Below are 19219 nucleotides of genomic sequence, written 5' to 3' on the forward strand. Positions count from 1 at the left end.
CTTAAATTATTCTAATGGATTTCCCTACTTTACCATTGAGGATTTAACTATTTAAATCCTAAGAAATTGGAGGAATATGAAAGTATTTGGCCAACTCTTATTTTCCCTGTACAAAACATAATTCTGCAAAGCCAGAAGAAAGAGCAACATTACAGGGCCATGTTCAATAATATTTTACTCTCATGGTAAGAAGGCTGAGGCAGAACTTTATTGGACTGGTAGGTATATTTTCACCAAGCGATCTTACAGACTGTTCCCCTGCATGCTGACACAGATGAGGCACTATTTCCAGAAAAATGAAGCCATAAGATAACACAAGTGCCATTACTTTCTTTTTTTTTCCTGTGGACACATCTTAATAAAGCTACTGTCAGCTATACTACACACATCTTAGCTAAACATATTTCAAAATTGGTGATCTAGCAAAGCTTTGCGCAATCTTCTGTATTGCCAGTATTGCGGATTCATTCTTGCAGTATATTACTTATCACTTCAATCTAAGTGCTGGATACATTTTCTAGCATGCATTGACATTATCCTCTTATATAAATTCTTATGGGATAAACTGATAATTTAGAGCCTGTGACTGCACAAAGCCAAAGCTTCCTGCCCGGGTGAAAGAAGCAGAATATGCAGTTATATGGGTGGTAAAACAACTCAATACATCTTTACAGAAAATGTATTTTTGGGGAAAATGATATTTTTAATTAAAAATAAAATTTTGAAGTTTCCATCAAGTTTCTAAATGCTTCATCTAAACAATACATATTGCCTTAGATTTTTTTGTGTGCTTATAGTACAAATTTTAAAATAACTGTGAGGAAGGATTTATAGAGGTTATCTGAATTAAGTAAACAAACAAATATAAAATTATATTACATGTATTTTACAGGCTTATTTTTCTAGCCAGAGTAATTTTTATAACTTGATAATTCCAAATTATTTTGCCACAATAATCAAATTTAGAAATTAATTCAGGTCACAAAGGCTCTGTAGAGGAATTTGCATAAGAATTGTTGCTAATAATGATTTAAAATTTATTTTATACAGGGGCGCCTGAGTAGCTCAGTCGGTTAAGCATCTGACTTCGGCTCAGGTCATGATCTCACGGTTCGTGAGCGGTTCATGAGTTCGAGCCCCGTGTCCAGCTCTGGGCTGACAGCTCAGAGCCTGGAGCCCACTTCAGATTCTGTGCCTCCCTCTGTCTGTCCCTCCACTGTTTGCACTCTTGTCTCTCTCATTGTCTTATGAATAAAAAACATTAAAATACATATATATATATACACACAAATTCTTTTGACTATGGTAAAATATATGTAACATAAAATTTACAATATTAGCCATTCATAAGTACATTCATACTCATTGATTTTGTAGCCAGTCTCCAGAATGTTTTTCATCTTGAAAAACTGAAACGTTATGCCCATTAAACAATTCTCCATCTCTCTCTGTCAATAGTCTGTGGCAACAATCTTTCTACGTTCTGTTCCTATGAATGTGACTGTTCTAAGTTTCTCACAAAAGTGGAATCATGCAATATTTGTCTCTTTGTGACTGGCTTATTTCACTTGACATAATGTCTTCAAGATTCATTCATGTTGTAGCATCTGTCAGAATTTTATTCCTTATTAAGGCTGAAATATATAAAATATATATGTATACATATATACACATATACACACACATATATAGTATACATATGCATACATATATATACACACATACAATTTTGTGTATTCATTCAACCAATTTAGACACATATTTTTTCCAGTTTTTGGCTATTGTGAATACTGTTTCTATGAATAATGTGTGTACAAACATATCATTCAGACCCTGATTTTTATTTTTGTGGGTATATACAAAATTGTTGGATCATAACATTTAAAACTTCTGCTCTGTGAAGCACAATGCAAAAAGAATTAGAAGACAAAGCACAGACTGGGAGAAAATATTTGCAAAAGACTCATCTGTTAAAGGATTGTTACCCAATGTATACAAAAAAATAAAATAAAATTCAATGATAAGAAAATAACCTGAGTGAAAAGTGGGCCAATGACCTTCATAGACACCTTGCTGAAGAAGATATACAGATGGCCAGTAAGTATATGAGAAGAAACTTCACATGATGTTATCAGAGAAATGAAAGTTTTAAAAAAATGAGATACCACTACATACTTTGTAAAATGGCTAAAATCTGGAACAGCCCAAACACCAAATGCTGACTAAGGTGTGAAAATTGGGCAAAAGATGTGATTTTTCTAAGCCACTGCTGACTTTCTGCTCACCCACTCTGGGTATATTGCTTATATAGGTTGATATATAGGTTATATACTATAGCAACACCTAATTGCCAGTCTGACTTTGTGGACTACTATGTTGAATAAAACCACCTTTCTTTTTACTTCAGATTCCTATCAGGATCAAATTCAGTCTTACAGTCTTACAATCTTATTGTCAATACATGACCAACAAATGACATCCTACAGTTAGTTTCTCAACAGTGCTGAAACAGTCAATCTGTCACATTTTTTATAGCCTTGCTGAAGTGAGTGGCTTCCTAAGGACCTGAGTCAATTGATTGGTTTCTTGTTATAAAAAGCAAATCTAGGGGTGCTCAGGGTGGGTGGCTCAGTTGCTTGAGTGTCCAACTTTGGCTTAGGTCATGATCCCGCAGCTGGTGGGTTCCAGCCCTGTGTAGGGCTCTATCCTGACAGCTCGGAGCCTGGAGCCTGCTTCAGATTCTGTGTCTCCCTCTATCTCTGCCCCTTCCCCGCTCACACTCTGTCTTTCTTTGTCTCTCAAAAATAAACATTGAAAAGATAAATACATACATACATATGTACAAGCAAATCCATCCTAACAGGCACAGCTCTCTGAGTTCATTCTCAAAAGCACAATTATATTCACTGTTATATCCCCCCTCCTCTCTCTCTCTCTATCCCTTTCTCTCTCTCACTGGATAGATACATAGATAGATATTTAGTTAGACATACATGGACATATCTAATACCTTATATTGTATACAATGTGCAGGTGTGTAAACATATATGATCTCCTTTTTGTTTTCTTCCAACTTGGAGGGGCCATCACGACCGTGTGTTAGGTTTGGCTGCAGGTGCAAGGATATTAAATCCAGAACCACAGCAGTTTTAGAAAGAATGTAGGTGAGAGTCACACACCCACACACAAACACGTTGCCTGGAAAAACACAGTTCAGTTTTGCCTCATCATGGCCTCGTGATGGCGGGGTCCGCAGTGTTCTGATAAGTAATTTCCTCCGCAAATAAACTTAAAGGACTCTGGGTCAGTCAGAATGAGGCAGACCATACCAACAAATTATCTCAATATCTACATGGCTAAAAACAACAAATATTAATTTTTTCTCATCCTGCATGTGCATCCTGTGTCAGCTGGAGGCCGTGGTCCATGCAGCCCTCGACTGGGGATGAAAACGAAGACAAGCCAGCACCTCAGCTATTGCTGATGCAGGGAAAGGAAGCTCTGTCAATCACCACCCGGCCCATCCAGGCTTCTTATCATTTATTGTCTAAGACAAGTGACACGACTGCACCCAATTTAAAGAGAGAGCTGAAATGCAATCTCCTATGTAGCCAGAAGAAAAATAGTGAGAAATATTGGTGAGAACAGTGATAATGTCTACCGTGGACTCAGTGTGCTGTGGAGTCTAATTTCTTACTCATGCTGGATGCGCAAGTTATTTTAAGAATATGTAATTCATTATATTAATGTTAATATTACAAATGTTACTTTAAAAAAAAAAGATTGAACTTTCCCAGGCGTCAAAAGGATAGACACATTTTCCACTCTCCCTTTTCTGGGAGCATATCCTTGAGAAAATCCAATCATCAGAAATCCTTTTTCTGTTTCTTTGACATGTAAGTAATACTATTTAAAAGCTAATTGAATCTCTCAGTAGTTTTACAATTCAGGAGTCATCTTTTTGAAATAGATCAACACTAAGGAAGACAGCGTCCCTACATTGTAACTATCTGTCATAAAGATGAGAGAAGGTTTTTGGGTTTTTTTTTCCTTTGGATAAAAACAATTAACTAACACAGATGGCCATCCCAATTACCGGGTGAAATTCAGATAACTATGCATGGTAAATGGTGTTGTCTTGTCCTCTCATATGAGGACAAGTTATCATTTATCTTGAGAACATGCATGTAATGGATCATATCTGCCTAGCTGTATAAAAGAATGAGATTTCATTCTGTCTTTGCAATCACATCAGCAAATATCCTGTGATGCACGTAACAGTCTGGCTTAAGGCTTATTTAGTAATAAAATTGGTTTCTCTTTTTCCGCATTGGTGAAGAGGTCTTTCTGGATTGGCAGAAAATTTCATTTTTAATTTTTCCCCATTAGAATGACAGTTGAATAAATAGACATACGTATACATATATATACACACGTGTATGTCATATATATAATTATATATTCTATATATATGAGATTTGTTGGGAAGCAGGGACTCATGACTTTCAAATGGAAGTTACAGTGCACATGACCTGCCAGTAGGTGAGGAGATTGCTTCCTCTTAACATCAATAGTCTTGTCTACACTGCCTACATACTAACACAGTAATAATATAGCATCCTAAAATATAGAGTCCAAGTAAAATTACAGAATTCTAATGTGAACATACTAGAAAACTATTATGTATAAGCATAGGGAATAATAACAGTGATATTTGTAATTACAATAATAGTGCACAAGTTGCAATAGATTTATATGAAATAAAATCACATATACACCCAGACAAAGAAAGCAGGCATGATTAAAGACCATATGTGTGATTGCATATATGACACATGTAAGTATATATTCTACCTACACAAGAATAGAGAATATATCTGATGGTTTTATGTAACTTGGCATAAGTTTTTATTATTTTCTGATTATTTTTTAATTTTTTAAATGTTTATTCATTTTTGAGAGAGACAGACAGTGTAAGCAGGGGAGTGGCAGAGAGATAGCGAGACACAGAATCCAAAGCAGGCTCCAGGCTCTGAACTGGCAGCGCAGAGCCTGATGTGGGGCTCGAACTCACAAACCATGAGATCATGACCCTGGCTGAAGTCGGACACTTAACCAACTAAGCCACCAGGCGCCCCTATTTTCTGATCTTTATTATAACTGCCATTATTATTGTCAAATATTATCTTTGCTTATAACTAACTTTATCAAGATAGATGATAGATAGATAGATAGATAGATAGATTTAAAAAGTAGAGTAACATGTTCCCAAATTATAAAGAAAATATATTTCAGAATGAGAATTAAGATATTGATTTCTTTGACTTCAGAGAGCACTATTTTTCCTCTAAGACATGTTGCCTATTACAGAATCATGTGTCTATAAATGTGACAGGCTGAATAATGCCCCCTCACAAAAATGCCCATCTTAATTCCTAGGATCTGTAAATACATTCTCTTTTATGTCAAAAGTTACTTTGCAGTTGTGATTAAGGTTTTTGAGATGGCAAGATTATCCTGAATTATCTAAGTGGGCCCAATGAAATCACAAGAGCTCCTATCATGGTGGAAGAAGACAGGAGAATCAGAATCCAGGAAGGTGATAAAACAATGGAATTAGGGGTCAGAGTCAGAGGGAGAGATTCAAAGATGCTATGTTGTTGGCATTGATCATGGAGGATGGAGACACGAGCCAATGAATAAAGGTGTCCTCTAGAAACTAAAAAAGGCAAGGAAACAGATTCTTCTTTAGAGTCCACAGAAGGAATACAACCATACCAACATCTTGATTTTAGCACAGTGAAAGCCTTTTTTGGACTTCGGACCTCCAGAACTCTATGAAAAATTTGCATTGCTTTAAGCTACTGAGTTTGTGGTCATTTGTTACAGATGCAATATAAAGCTAATGAATTGAGTGAGCTGAATATCATCCATACACTTTTCATGGGCTCTCTCTCTCTCTTCACCAATGTCCTCTTTGCCCTGCAAAACTATTCCCAATAACCATCTCTCTCTCTCTCTCTCTCTCTCTCTCTCTCTCTCTTTAGCTTTCATTTGGATCAGCAGGTTGAAGAGCACTCACAAGAGATTCTGAGCATGAGGAGAGAATAGTTCAAAGTGATGTTTCAGTAAGCTCTTTCCTGTGTGTCACCACATACAAGCTGTCTTCCCCCATTGAAGGGCACAAGTGGTCTGCTTTTCATATCTTTTTGGGCTTTGCTCCCCATGTATCCCTCTCTTTCCCTCTTCAGGTCAAGGGGTACAAAGATAACCATGTGCTGCATTATTCCCTAGGTGGTTTCACTACAATCTGCATGATCTTTGTAAGAAGACCTTTATTATACAGAGTGGGCCATATATCTGAAATAACTCATTCATTAGCAAAATGGTACTACCTTCAACTTGTATCTGAAGTTCACTACTCTCCTGCTGCCACTGTCTCCAGCCCTCGGCATTTGCACTTGGAATAATTGCCTAAAGTCCAATGTACTTGTTTTCTATGCCTGGAACTTGCTGCCCCAGATATAGAATATTGTGCCCCAGTTAATACTGATAACTTTAAATACATGACTTTATCTTACTCCAGATTGGATCTTCCACACAGTGCTGAAATGGAGAAAAGGATTGTATGATCAGTTCTCCTTTTTTTATTTTAATTTTATGTTAGAGAGAGAGCTCAAGAGTGTTTGGAGAGGGCAAAGGAGAGAGAAAGAGATAGCATCTCAAGCAGGTTCCATGCTCAGTACAGAGTACAGACTCTGACCCTGATGCAGGGCTTGATCTCCCAACTCTGGGATTGTGACCTGAGCTGAAATCAAGAGTTGGATGTTTAACCCACTGAGCCACCCAGGAGCCCAATTCTTCTTCTATACAAAGTAAAACTGTCACCGCTTGAAGGCAGAAGTTTATTTTCTGCTTCATGCCAAATGAAGTTCTTGGACTGGTTTATTAGGTTCTTTTTTCTAAACTCTGCCAAGTAATGAGACTCAAATAACTATGTAAATTCATTAATCTCATAAAGCAATTAGTGTAAAATCCAATGACTGTTAAATTATTTCAAAATGAATTAGTTACAACATAACTTTTAATTTTCATGATAACCCTCATTTATTTACACAATATGATAATTTTGATTAAATAAATGCAAAGATGTAATGCATTATAGAGAGCAGCCAAAAGCTTGTTCGTCCCTTGTAAAAGTGCCTTCTATGACCTATGCTTAAGTGAATTAATATATATAAGACATTTAGTACACTGTCTGCCCAAGAGTAAGTGATCATGAATTGCACATCCCTCCCTCTTTTACCCACTGTAGCCAGCACAGCTTAAGAATGTATTTTGTTGGGGTCTCATTTCATTTAACTCTTGAATAGAAAAACAAACAAAAACAACTCCAGAATCTCCTCAAATATGTCACTTTCTATATTTTTAAACTTTTTTCTTTTTATAATATTCTAGGGTTGAAAATGATTTTGTGAGGTAAAGGGAAGATAGCCATATTTGAATGAGATGTGGGGGTAAGACACAATGAGTACTTGATTTCTCTAATACTGCAAAACAATTGTTCAGGTTGTGAATCAGGCAAATGCTTATTAAGTACCTCTGCTTTGATATAAATTATGAGCAATATAGCACCTTAGATTTTAGGGGGTTTATGACTACAATATAAAATTATTATAGAGAAAGAACAGCATATATTCAAAGAGCAGAAATGGGTACAAACACTGGATCCATCACTTAACCAATAACCATTTTATGTCTTGATTTCCTCCTTTACAAAATGAATTATGGTGACAATAATAATGTGATGATGATCACATTCCTGTATTTTATCTAGTGGCTGTGATTCATAGCTGGCATGATTATTAAAATTTAATAAAGTAATATATTTGAATGAAGTCTGTATATTATAAAGTAATTCATATGTTATAAATACTGCTTTTGTGTTTTAAAGAACTAATTGTTGAGTTAGCCTAATAAACACTAATCTGAAAACTATTTTAGATGAGTTTTTAATTGTGAGTGGGGCTATTTTGCCTTTCTTGGTATATTTATCTGGACAAGGTGGATAGTGAATAGATCAGAGTAAAAAATGCAGTCATATAATGTTTTCCTGTTTTCTATGAAAAATAAATGCATTATTTTAAAGTTATGTATAGTTCTGTTTCCCAACATGATGAAACGATATGTATCAGCCATACCTTCCTGCTGTAAGCAGCTAAAAAGATTGTGGAATCCAGCAGCCATGTTCAAACACTTAACAGCATTCAGCACAGGAGTATGATTCCTGAAAGAAAGAAAATATTTAAGGTAAGCTCCACATTCACCCCAGGTTTCTGCCTGGGTCACTTTTAAACCACAGAGCAGATAAATACAGCCCAATCAGAGAGCAACAGTATTACTCAGTAGAGGAAAGATACGCATTCAGAGCTGATGAGGTAGCTGAAATTTGTAGGACAGGGTACTTGAAAAAGTAAGCTGCACAAAGAAAGAACTCAAGAAATATGTACAGGGATTTCCTTGAGTCTTGGCTGAATACTAAGCTTCACATGCAGAGGCCTGAGTCTACCCGAAAACAGCTACTGGCAGCCTGTGAGCTGAATGGAGATTCAGGAGGATGAATACAGGTGTGAGAAGTTAGAATTTTGACCAACCAGAGTGGAATGACTTCACAGAACACACCACACATTCAAGTGAGACACAACTTAGGAGTAAACCTACTCTCATCCTTGAACAATGGTCCTCAAACAGAGGCAATTATGTCCCCAAGAAGACATTTGGAAATTTCTGGACATATTTTTGGATTGTTACAACTTAGAGAGTACTACGGGCATGTAGTAGTTAGAGGCCTGGGGTGCTGCTGAGCATTCTACCATAAACAGGACAGTCTCTAAAACAAAGAATCTTCCAGACTGAAATGTCATTAGTGGTGAGGCTGAGAAACATTGCTGTAATGGAAGGGTTACTCTGGACACCCACAACAAAGCAATAAATTATACTTCTAGTAATGCATCATCACTAATTTCCTCTATAAAATAAGAGTTTTAGACATGTGAAGAAGGAAAAAGTGGCCCACTCATTTATAAAGTGTCAGTGGAAACTTCCTAGGCTCTCGAACCATGAGAAATGAATATGTGCTGCTTGTCACCCAGTCTTCCGTACTATTTATAGCAGCCCAGTCTGACTACAATAGGGACCGTAATTTATTTCCACATCGAGAATGTTCATTCTCTCCATGCTTATGCATATATGGGAGTCCAATGATGCTCAAAGCTAGATTAAGCTCCTCCTTAAGTCTTCTTCATGTTATTTTGTCTGTAGTTGAAAGTCATTTTCAAGATGAGGAGATGAACCACTTTGATACTAGCATTGGGCTAGGACTCACAAAACCCAATTTGTAAATACTAATTTTTTAAACCTGGCCCTACTCAGGAGCATACTGTCGGAAGGGGAATGGAAAGGGTTTCACTCTGCTGAGTAGACATTCTGTTATACTCCTCCCTGCCCATCCATTAATACCATCTCACAATAGAGAAAAATGTGCTGAATATTTTAACTTAAACTTCTGATTCCCTGCCTGTTGGACTTAGCATAGAGTTGAAGACTTCCTGAAGCTTTGTGCTCTCCATTACCATTTATACAATCTGGCATGGCTCTACCTCTCTCTTCCATTCTCTCTCTGCTACTGTCCTCATAGAGCTTTTAAGAGGTAGTCAGTATTGTTAAAAGGCAGTCAGTATTGTTAATATTCTACCTTTTATTTGTTTCAGTATGTTAATACAAATTTCCTATTGATTCTCCTAAAATATCTCAAACACTTCAGAAAAAGGGTGTTGTGTAGTCTTTTCAAATTACTGAATTCCTATATGAAGAAGAATACTTATTCCCTCTTATGGCCTTACTTACAGCTTCACACTTAGGGGCTTATTTAGGTAAATTAATCCACTGCTCTGTTAATCCAAAACAAAACTTCCAAAACAAAACAGAACCCAAGGTTACAATTTTATAGTAATCAGCAATGAAAATGTATAGATTGCCATGAAAAAAAAAATCTTTATATTACCTTGATAAAATAGACTTCAAAATTTGTTACTGCCTCTCACATAAAGTTAACAATGAAAATTGAATTTTTAATCCAGCATGATTATTTAACAATGAATAATCATCATAACAAAACATCATATACACACACATATATACACATATAAATATGCGTAAATGTATTTTTATGCAGCTATTCTAAAATAGGCATTTTGTTTTCAGAACAAATTTCTGAACTTATCACTTATTGTGGGTGTATTATCCAGTCACTATAACTCAGTAATGGAAGACTATGTAAGAGCATGGCTACAGGGTGCCTTCATTCATATTTTCTGTCAAATTCCTGTAGGTGCTTGAGGATAAGTAATATTTTATTTAATTTCTTTCTATTTTAGGAGAAGATTCATTAGAAATACTGAGAATCATACTATCTTATGGCAAAGGAATTAACTCAAGAGTTTTAGGAGGTTGATAAGAGAAAACAAATATATGTGTTTCCTGAGGTTTAAGAAGCTATAAAAATTTTTATTTGACAGAGGAAGTTTGTTCTATTAACAGACAACAAAAGATGGGTACATATGTAATCTTCTTTTTCTCTGCTAAAGTAAACATTTAAAAAAAGGAAAAAGGAACTGGCATTCCACAGAGAAGCTGCTTTTGAAGCCTCTGAAAGAGAAGAACATGCCTTAAACAAAATTGTTTTCCTCACTCAGTTCACTTGGTGGCCAGCACTAACTGGCTAGGCACAAAGTTTACAAGGATTATTAAACTCTGTTCTCTTAGCAGTATATTGCCTAATGGAAAATAGAAAAACTGAAATGGATAATTCCCATTACTGCTACAAGGAGAGTCTCAAAGAGTAAAGAAACAAAATATAAAACAATTCTCATTTGGAAACTTGGAAAACTAGGCTATTTTAATGACATCAGCATACAATATGAAGACAAAAAATATTGGTCTTAAAATCTTTTATAATAGAAAAGTTATGTAGGCCATAAATACATCACTTCCCTAATAAGATTACAGCAGAGCTATTTTCCTTTCCTTCATTTCCTCCATTTTTGTTCTTTTCTGATGTCCTTTTTTAATAACTAAAATTGAGCTAATAACTCAAAATTACCCAGAAGGTTATCATTTGAATTGTTTGAATTCTGGAATTATCCAACTCTTAAAACATTCCGGAATCTACCATAATTAAACTTGACCTTATATATGGTAGATATTATATTAATAGAATGTTAAAAATCATGAAAACTGTTTCCTAATTGGATCGTCAAAAAATAATATAGAGGGTAAAGTGGAAGTGCTAGAACACAGTGGCTTTGGCAACAAAAAGGATACGTGAAAAATTAGGCAAATAACTGATCATTTATTCAGCTCATACCTTTAATATGAGTATAATAAGAGTGTTAGAATTCCAACTTTTTGGTTCTCTGCATAATTCATTCCAATGTTCCTAAAGCACTGACCTTCACAAGGTTAACATTGCAGCTCATAGCAAATAAGTGCACCACTTACCTCTTATTAATATAGTTAATATAATGTAAGAAGCTATTAGGTAACTACACACCAAGTATTCTATGGGATGATAGAAGAATTTGACCTAAATTGGAAATTCACAAAAATCTTTCTGAAAGCAATAATGCCTAGATAGAACATTGAAAGAAAAGTAAGAGGTAGGCAGGAAAATAAAATCTATTTGAGGCAATAGAAATAGTTTATAAAATGAACTTCACAATTTTTATAATGTTTTGTTCAATCATCTTCATCTAATGTTGCAAGACAAATCCCTCCCAAATTTGATGGTTAAAATACAGTTATGTGATTAAACTTGCAAAGGGTTCAGCTGGGTTACCTTACCTCTGCTCTAGGTGGTGACAGGGGAATTCCTGTATATGTTTGCATGAGGTCTGAAATGCTGGTACAGCAGGGGCTTCTATACATGTTACCACTAATTCTCCAGGATGCTAGCCTAGGATTTGGCACGTGGTAATAAAAGCATCTCTAGAAGGAAGAGCAAACAAGTTCTGGTACACAAGAACTTTACTAACTTCTGCTGGTGTCATTCACCCCAAAAGAAAGAACAGGAAAAAATGAGACCCAGGGATTTAATCAACACAGATTAAAAGCAAGATGTCTGAACCAGAATTTAGAGTCATGATAATAAGAATACTATCTGGGGTGGAAAAAAGCATAGAATACCTTTCTGCGGAGATAAGAAGCAAAATCTAGTCAAGATGAAATTAAAAATGCAATAACTGAGATGCAATCTTGAATGGATGCCACGACGGCAAGAATGGACAAAGTAGAGCAGCGAATAAGCAACATAGAAGACAAACTTACGGAGAATAATGAAGACGAAAAAAGAAGGAAATGAAGGCAAAGCAATAATATAAGAATTAGAGGACTCAATGACTCATTAAAAAGGAATAACATCAGAGTCATAGGGGTCCCAGAAGATGAGGAGAGAGAAAAAGGGATAGAAGGTTTATGTGAACAAATCATAGAGGAAAATTTTCCTAACCTGGGGAAAGACACAAACATCAAAACCAGGAAGCACAGAAAACTCCCATTAGATTCAACAAAAACTGATCACCACCAAGGCATATCATAGTCAAATTCACAAAATACACAGACAAGAAAAGAATTATGAAAGCAGCAAGGGAAAAATAAGTCCTTAACCTGTAAAAGAAGACAGATCAGGTTTGCAGCAGACCTATCAACAGAAATTTGGCAGGCTTGAAAGGAGTGGCAGGATATATTCAATGAGCTGAATCAGAAAAATATGCAGCCTAGAATTCTTTACCCTGCAAGGCTGTCATTCAAAATAGAAGGAGATAAAGAGTTTCCCAGATAAGCAAAAACTAAAGGAGTTCATGACCACTAAATCAACCCTGCAAGAAATTTTAAAGGGGACTCTCTTAGGAAAGAAAAGATGAAACAAAACAAAAAAGACCCAAAACAACAAAGACTAGAAAGGACCAAAGAACACCACCAGAAACTCCAACTCTACAGGCAACACAATGGCAATAAGTACATATTTGTCAGTACTCACTCTAAATGTCAATGGACTAAACGTTCCAATCAAACAACATAGGGTAACATAATGGATAAAAAAAAACCAAGATCCATCTATATTCTGTTTACAAGAGACCCATTTCAGACCTAAAGACACCTTCAGATTGAAAGTAAGGGGATGGATAACCATCTATTATGCTAGTGGTTGCCAAAAGAAAGCCCAGGTAGCCATAGTTATATCAGACAATCTAGATTTTAAAGACTGTAACAAGAGATGAAGAAGGGCATTATTTCATAATAAAGTTGTCTATTCATCAAGAAGATCTAACAATTGTAAACACTTATGCCCCCAACCTGAAAGCCCCAAATATATCAATCAACTAATCACAAACATAACGAAACTCATGACAAAAATCAAATAGTAATAGGGGCCTTCAACATCTCCACTTACAACAATGGACAGATCACGTAAGCCGAAAATCAACAAGGAAACAATGGCTTTAAATGACACACTGGACTGGATGGGCTTAACAGATATATTCAGAACATTACATCCTAAAGCAGTGGAATACACATTCTTCTCCAGTGGATAAGGAACATTCCCTAGAATAGATCACAACTGGGACACAAATCAGCCCTCAACAAGTACAAAAAGATTGAAATCATACTGTGCATATTTCCAGACCACAACACTATGAAACTCAAAATGAACCACAAGAAAAAATTTGGAAAGATTACAAATACTTGGAGACTAAAAAAAATCCTACTAAAACACGAATGAGTTAATCAAGAAGTTAAAGAGGACATTAAAGAGTACACGGAAGTCAATGAAAATGATAATGCCATAGCCCAAAACCTCTGGGATGCAGCAAAGGTGGTCATAAGAGGGAAGTATATAGCAATCCAGGCCTTCCTAAAGAAAAAAGAAAGGTCTCAGATACACAACCTCACCTTATACCTTAAAGACCTGGAGAAAGAACAGCAAATAAACCCCAAACCAGGAGAAGACAGGAAATAATATAGGTTAAAGTGGAAATCAATGCTATTGAAATAAAAAAAAATATGAGAACAGATCAATGAAACCAGGAGCTGGTTCTTTGAAAGAATTAACAAAATTGATAAACCCCTAGCCAGTTTGACCAAAAAAGAAAAAGGAAAGGACCCAAATAAATAAAATCAAAAATGAAAGAGGAGAGATCAAAACCAACACTGTAGAAATACCAACAATAATAAGAGAACATTATGAGCAATTATGTGCCAATATATTTGGCAGTCTGGAAGAAATGAACAAATTCCTAGAAACATATATACTATCAAAGCTGAAACAAGAAGAAATAGAAAATTTGAAGAGACTCATAACCAGTAAAGAAATTGAATTAGTAATCAAAAATCTCCCGAAAAACTCAAGAGACCAGGTCCAGATGGCTTTCCAGGTGAATTCTACCAAGCATTCAAAGAAGAGTTACCACCTATTATTTTGAAGTTTTTCCAAAAAAATAGAAATGAAAGGAAAACTTCCAAACTCATTCTATGAGGTCAGCATTACCTTGATTCCACAACCTAAGGAGAACTACAGGCCAATTTCCCTGATGAACATGAATGCAAAAATCCTCAACAAGATATTAGCCAACTGGATACAACAATACATTAAAAGAATTATTCACCACGACCAAGTGGGATTTATACCTGGGTTGCAAGCCTAGTTAAATATCCAGAAATCAATCAATGTGGTACATCACATTAATAAAATAAAGGACAAGAACCACATGATCTCAATAGATGCAGAGAAAGTATTCAACAAATGCAGTATTGTTTATTGATAAAAACCCTTAAGAAAGTATGGATAGAAGATTCCTACCTCAAGATCATAAGAGCCATATATGAGAGAACCATCACTAATATCATGCTCAATGGGGAAAATCTGAGAACTTTCCCCCTAAGGTCAGGAACACGACAGGGATGTTCACTGTAACCACTGTTATTCAACATAGTATTGGAAGTCCTAGCCTCAGCAATAAGGCAACAGAAAGGAATAAAAGGCATCCAAATCATCAAGGAAGGAGTCAAACTTTCACTCTTCACAGATGACATGATACTTTATATGGTAAAGATCCCACCAAAGGAACTGCTAGAATGGATCCAGAAATTCAGCAAAGTCACAGGATATAAAATAAATGCACAGAAATCAGTTGCATTCCTATACACCAATAATGAATCAACTGAAAGAGAAATCAAGGAATCGATCCCATTTACAATTGCACCAAAACCCATAAAATACCTAGGAATAAACCTAACCAAAGAGGTGAAATTTATACACTGAAAAATATAGAAAGCTTATGAAAAAAATCAAAGAAGACAAAAACTGGAACAATATTCCATGTTTATGGATTGGAAGAACAAATATTGTTAAACTATCAATACTACCCAAAGCAATTTACACATTTATGCAATCCCTATCAAAATAACACCAGCATTCTTCACAGAGCTATAACAATCAATCCTAATTTTTGTATGGAATGAGAAAAAATCCCAAATACCCAAAGCAACCCTGAAAAATAAAACCAAATCTGGAGACATCACAATCCCAGACTTTAAGATGTATTACAAAGCTGTAATCATCATGATTATGGTACTGGCACAAAAACAGACACTTAGATCAATGGAAAAGACTAGAGAACCCAGAAATGGACCCACAAGCATATGGCCAACTAATCTTTGACAAAGCAGGAAAGAATATCCAATGGAATAAAGACTATGTCTTCAGTAAATGGTGTTGGAAAAACTGGACAGCAACGTGCAGAAGAATGAACCTGGACCACTGTCTTACACCATACACAAAAATAAACTCAAAATGGATAAAAAAAACCTAAATGTAAGACAGGAACCCATCAGAATCTTAGAGGAGAAAGTAGGCAAAAACCTCTTTGACCTCGGCTATAGCAACTTCTTAATACATTTCTAGAAGCAAGGGAAACAAAAGGAAAAATGAACTATTGGGACCTCATCAAGATAAAAACCTTTTTCACAGCGAATGAAATAATTAGCAAAACTAAACGGCAACCAACGGAATGGGGAAAAATATTTGCAAATGACATGTCAGATAAAGGGTTAGTATGCAAAATATATAAAGAAGTTATGAAAGTCAACACCCAAAACACAAATAATCCAGTGAAGAAATGGGCAAAAGACATGAATAGTCACTTTTCCAAAGAAGACATCAAGATGGCTAACAGACACATGAAAAAATGCTCAACATCACTCATCATCAGGGAAATACAAATCAGAACCACAATGAGATACCACCTCACAACAGTCAGAATGGCTAAAACTAACAACTTACTCAACAGCAGATGTTGGCGAGGATGTGGAGGAAGGGAAACTCTTTTGCACTGCTGCTGGGAATGGAAACTGGTGAAGCCATTCTGGAAAACAGTATGGAGTTTCCTCAAAACACTAAAAATATAATTAACCTACGATCCAACAATTGCACTACCAGGTGTGTTGTTTCAAAGGGACACATGCACCCTAATGTTTTTACCACAAACACGTGTGCTGTTTTGAAGGAACACATGCACCCCAATGTTTATAGCAGTGCTATTGACAGTAGCCAAAGTATGGAAATAGCCCAAATGTTCACTGACAGATGAATGGATAAGGAAGATGTGTTATAAATATAGAATGGAGTATTACCCAGCAATCAAAAAGAATGAAATTTTGCCATTTGCAAAAACATGGATGGAAGTAGAGGGAATTATGCTAGTGATAAAGCCAGTCAGAGAAAGACAAATATCATATGACTTCACTCATATGTGGAATTTAAGAAAAAAAAACCAGATGAACATAAGGGAAGGGATGCAAAAATAATACAAAAACAGGCAGGGGGACAAAACATAAGAGACTCTTAAATGTGCAGAACAGGGGCGCCTGGGTGGCGCAGTCGGTTAAGCGTCCGACTTCAGCCAGGTCACGATCTCGCGGTCCGTGAGTTCGAGACCCGCGTCAGGCTCTGGGCTGATGGCTCAGAGCCTGGAGCCTGTTTCCGATTCTGTGTCTCCCTCTCTCTCTGCCCCTCCCCCGTTCATGCTCTGTCTCTCTCTGTCCCAAAAATAAATAAACGTTGAAAAAAAAAATTAAAATGTGCAGAACAAACTGAGGGTTGCCGGAGGGGTTGTGGGTGAGGGGACAGGCTAAATGGATAAGGGGCATTAAGGAAGACACTTGTTGGGTGTTACATGTAGGGGATGAATCACTGGAACCTACTCCTGAAATCATTATTGCACACTATATGCTAACTAACTTGGATATAAATTAAAAAGTAAAAATAAAAAATAATAATAGATCATACTACCATTGGTTTTAAAATATTTTGACACCGGAATGAGTGAATTTCCACTTAACATCTTTTAATTCCCTTTCTTTTCAGCACAGCTGGAACCCATCATCTCTCTTACTGACCAGCTGTCTGCATAGTCATCACACATACCGATTTGGGCTAGCAAGTAATGACCGAAGAGGAAGAACAATAGACATATCTCAAGGGCACTTTTGAATAATTTATCCTTGTCTATACATTGAGGGATTTTTTTAAGTCAAGTATTATTCAGAAACTTCTTATATCAAACATTATACTTATCCAATAACTTTAACCTCAATTTGCTTGAATCAAAAAATTAAAACAGTAACTTTAAAATCAAATGCCTTGGGGCACCTGGGTGGCTCAGTCAGTTAAGCGGCCGACTTAGGCTCAGGTCATGATCTTGTGGTCCGTGAGTCGAGCCCCGCGTTGGGCTCTGTGCTGACAGCTCAGAGCCTGGAGCCTGTTTCAGATTCTGTGTCTCCCTCTCTCTGACCCTCCCCTGTTCATGCTCTGTCTCTCTCTGTCTCAAAAATAAACAAACGTTAAAAAATTAAAAAAAAAATAAAATAAAATGCCTTTCCAATGAGTAGTAAAAAGCCACTCTCCAAATTACTACTAATAAGAACAAACGATTCATTTCTTTTAGAGAATGGGCAAATGCATGGTTTAAAATGCAAGTGTCAATTCCAAACTATATATTTACCTCCACACATAAAAACCATAAAAAATAATGTAAATTAAAATTTCTTTTATCATTAGATCTAAATGCTTTTCAAGGTTTTATGTTATACTTCAACTTACTCATTTCTAATTTTGGATTATTTTATGTTTTTGTATTTAGAAGAAGCAGTAAAATTTTGCTTGTATACAACTTAAAGTGCTCTTTATGTCTTTTAATTAGCAACTTCATATTTTATATTTTATATTTTAAAAATATTTTAAAATTAAATTATGTATTTTTAACTTATAGACTACTTTGGTGCAGCAACTATTCTTATGACTTTGATGTAAACAGAGGAAGGCCATATATATATATATATATATATATATATATATGTGTGTGTGTGTGTGTGTGTATACAAATTATACACATTGAAAATTATACAACAACCTTATAAATATAAGTGAAAAATATTTTTAACAATATCAGGAAATATAAAGAAGCAAACCACAGGAAAAATCATATGACATTTGCCATTATATAATGTTAAAACACGAATAAAACTAAATACTCTTTTTTAAGAGGTAAATATGTAGTAACACTTTAAGGAGATTTTTAAAATAAAAAAATAACTTGATAGTGATTAGCTTTTGGAAGATGCAAAGTGATGTAAATATGAAAGGACACATTCTTTTGCTTCTAAGGAGCCGGTACTATTCTATTTCCTGGATACAGATGGATTAATTTAGACTATCTTTTTGAAATTTCCATAGCTTGTTTGCATTATGTTGTATGATATAATTAATTTACTGTATAATAATTTTAAAATCAGCAGAAAACTGATTGAAAAGCACAATCAATCGGGGTACCTGGGTGGCTCAGTCAGTTAAGTGTCCGATTTCGGCTCAGGTCCTGATCTTGAAATTAGTGAGCTTGAGCCCCGCATCAGCCTCTGTGTGACAGCTCACAGCCTGGAGTCTGCTTTAGATTCTGTGTCTCCCTCTCCTCCTGCCTCTCCCTCACTTGTGCTCTGTCTCTCTCTGTTGCAAAAATGAATAAAAGTTTAAAAATTAATTTTAAAAGCATGATCAATCTACATTAGGCTTATTTTTTTTTAATATCTATTAATTATTTTGAGAAGG

This window comes from Prionailurus bengalensis, chromosome E4, assembly GCF_016509475.1.
Source record: "Prionailurus bengalensis isolate Pbe53 chromosome E4, Fcat_Pben_1.1_paternal_pri, whole genome shotgun sequence".
In the NCBI taxonomy this organism is placed as follows: Eukaryota; Metazoa; Chordata; class Mammalia; order Carnivora; family Felidae; genus Prionailurus; species Prionailurus bengalensis.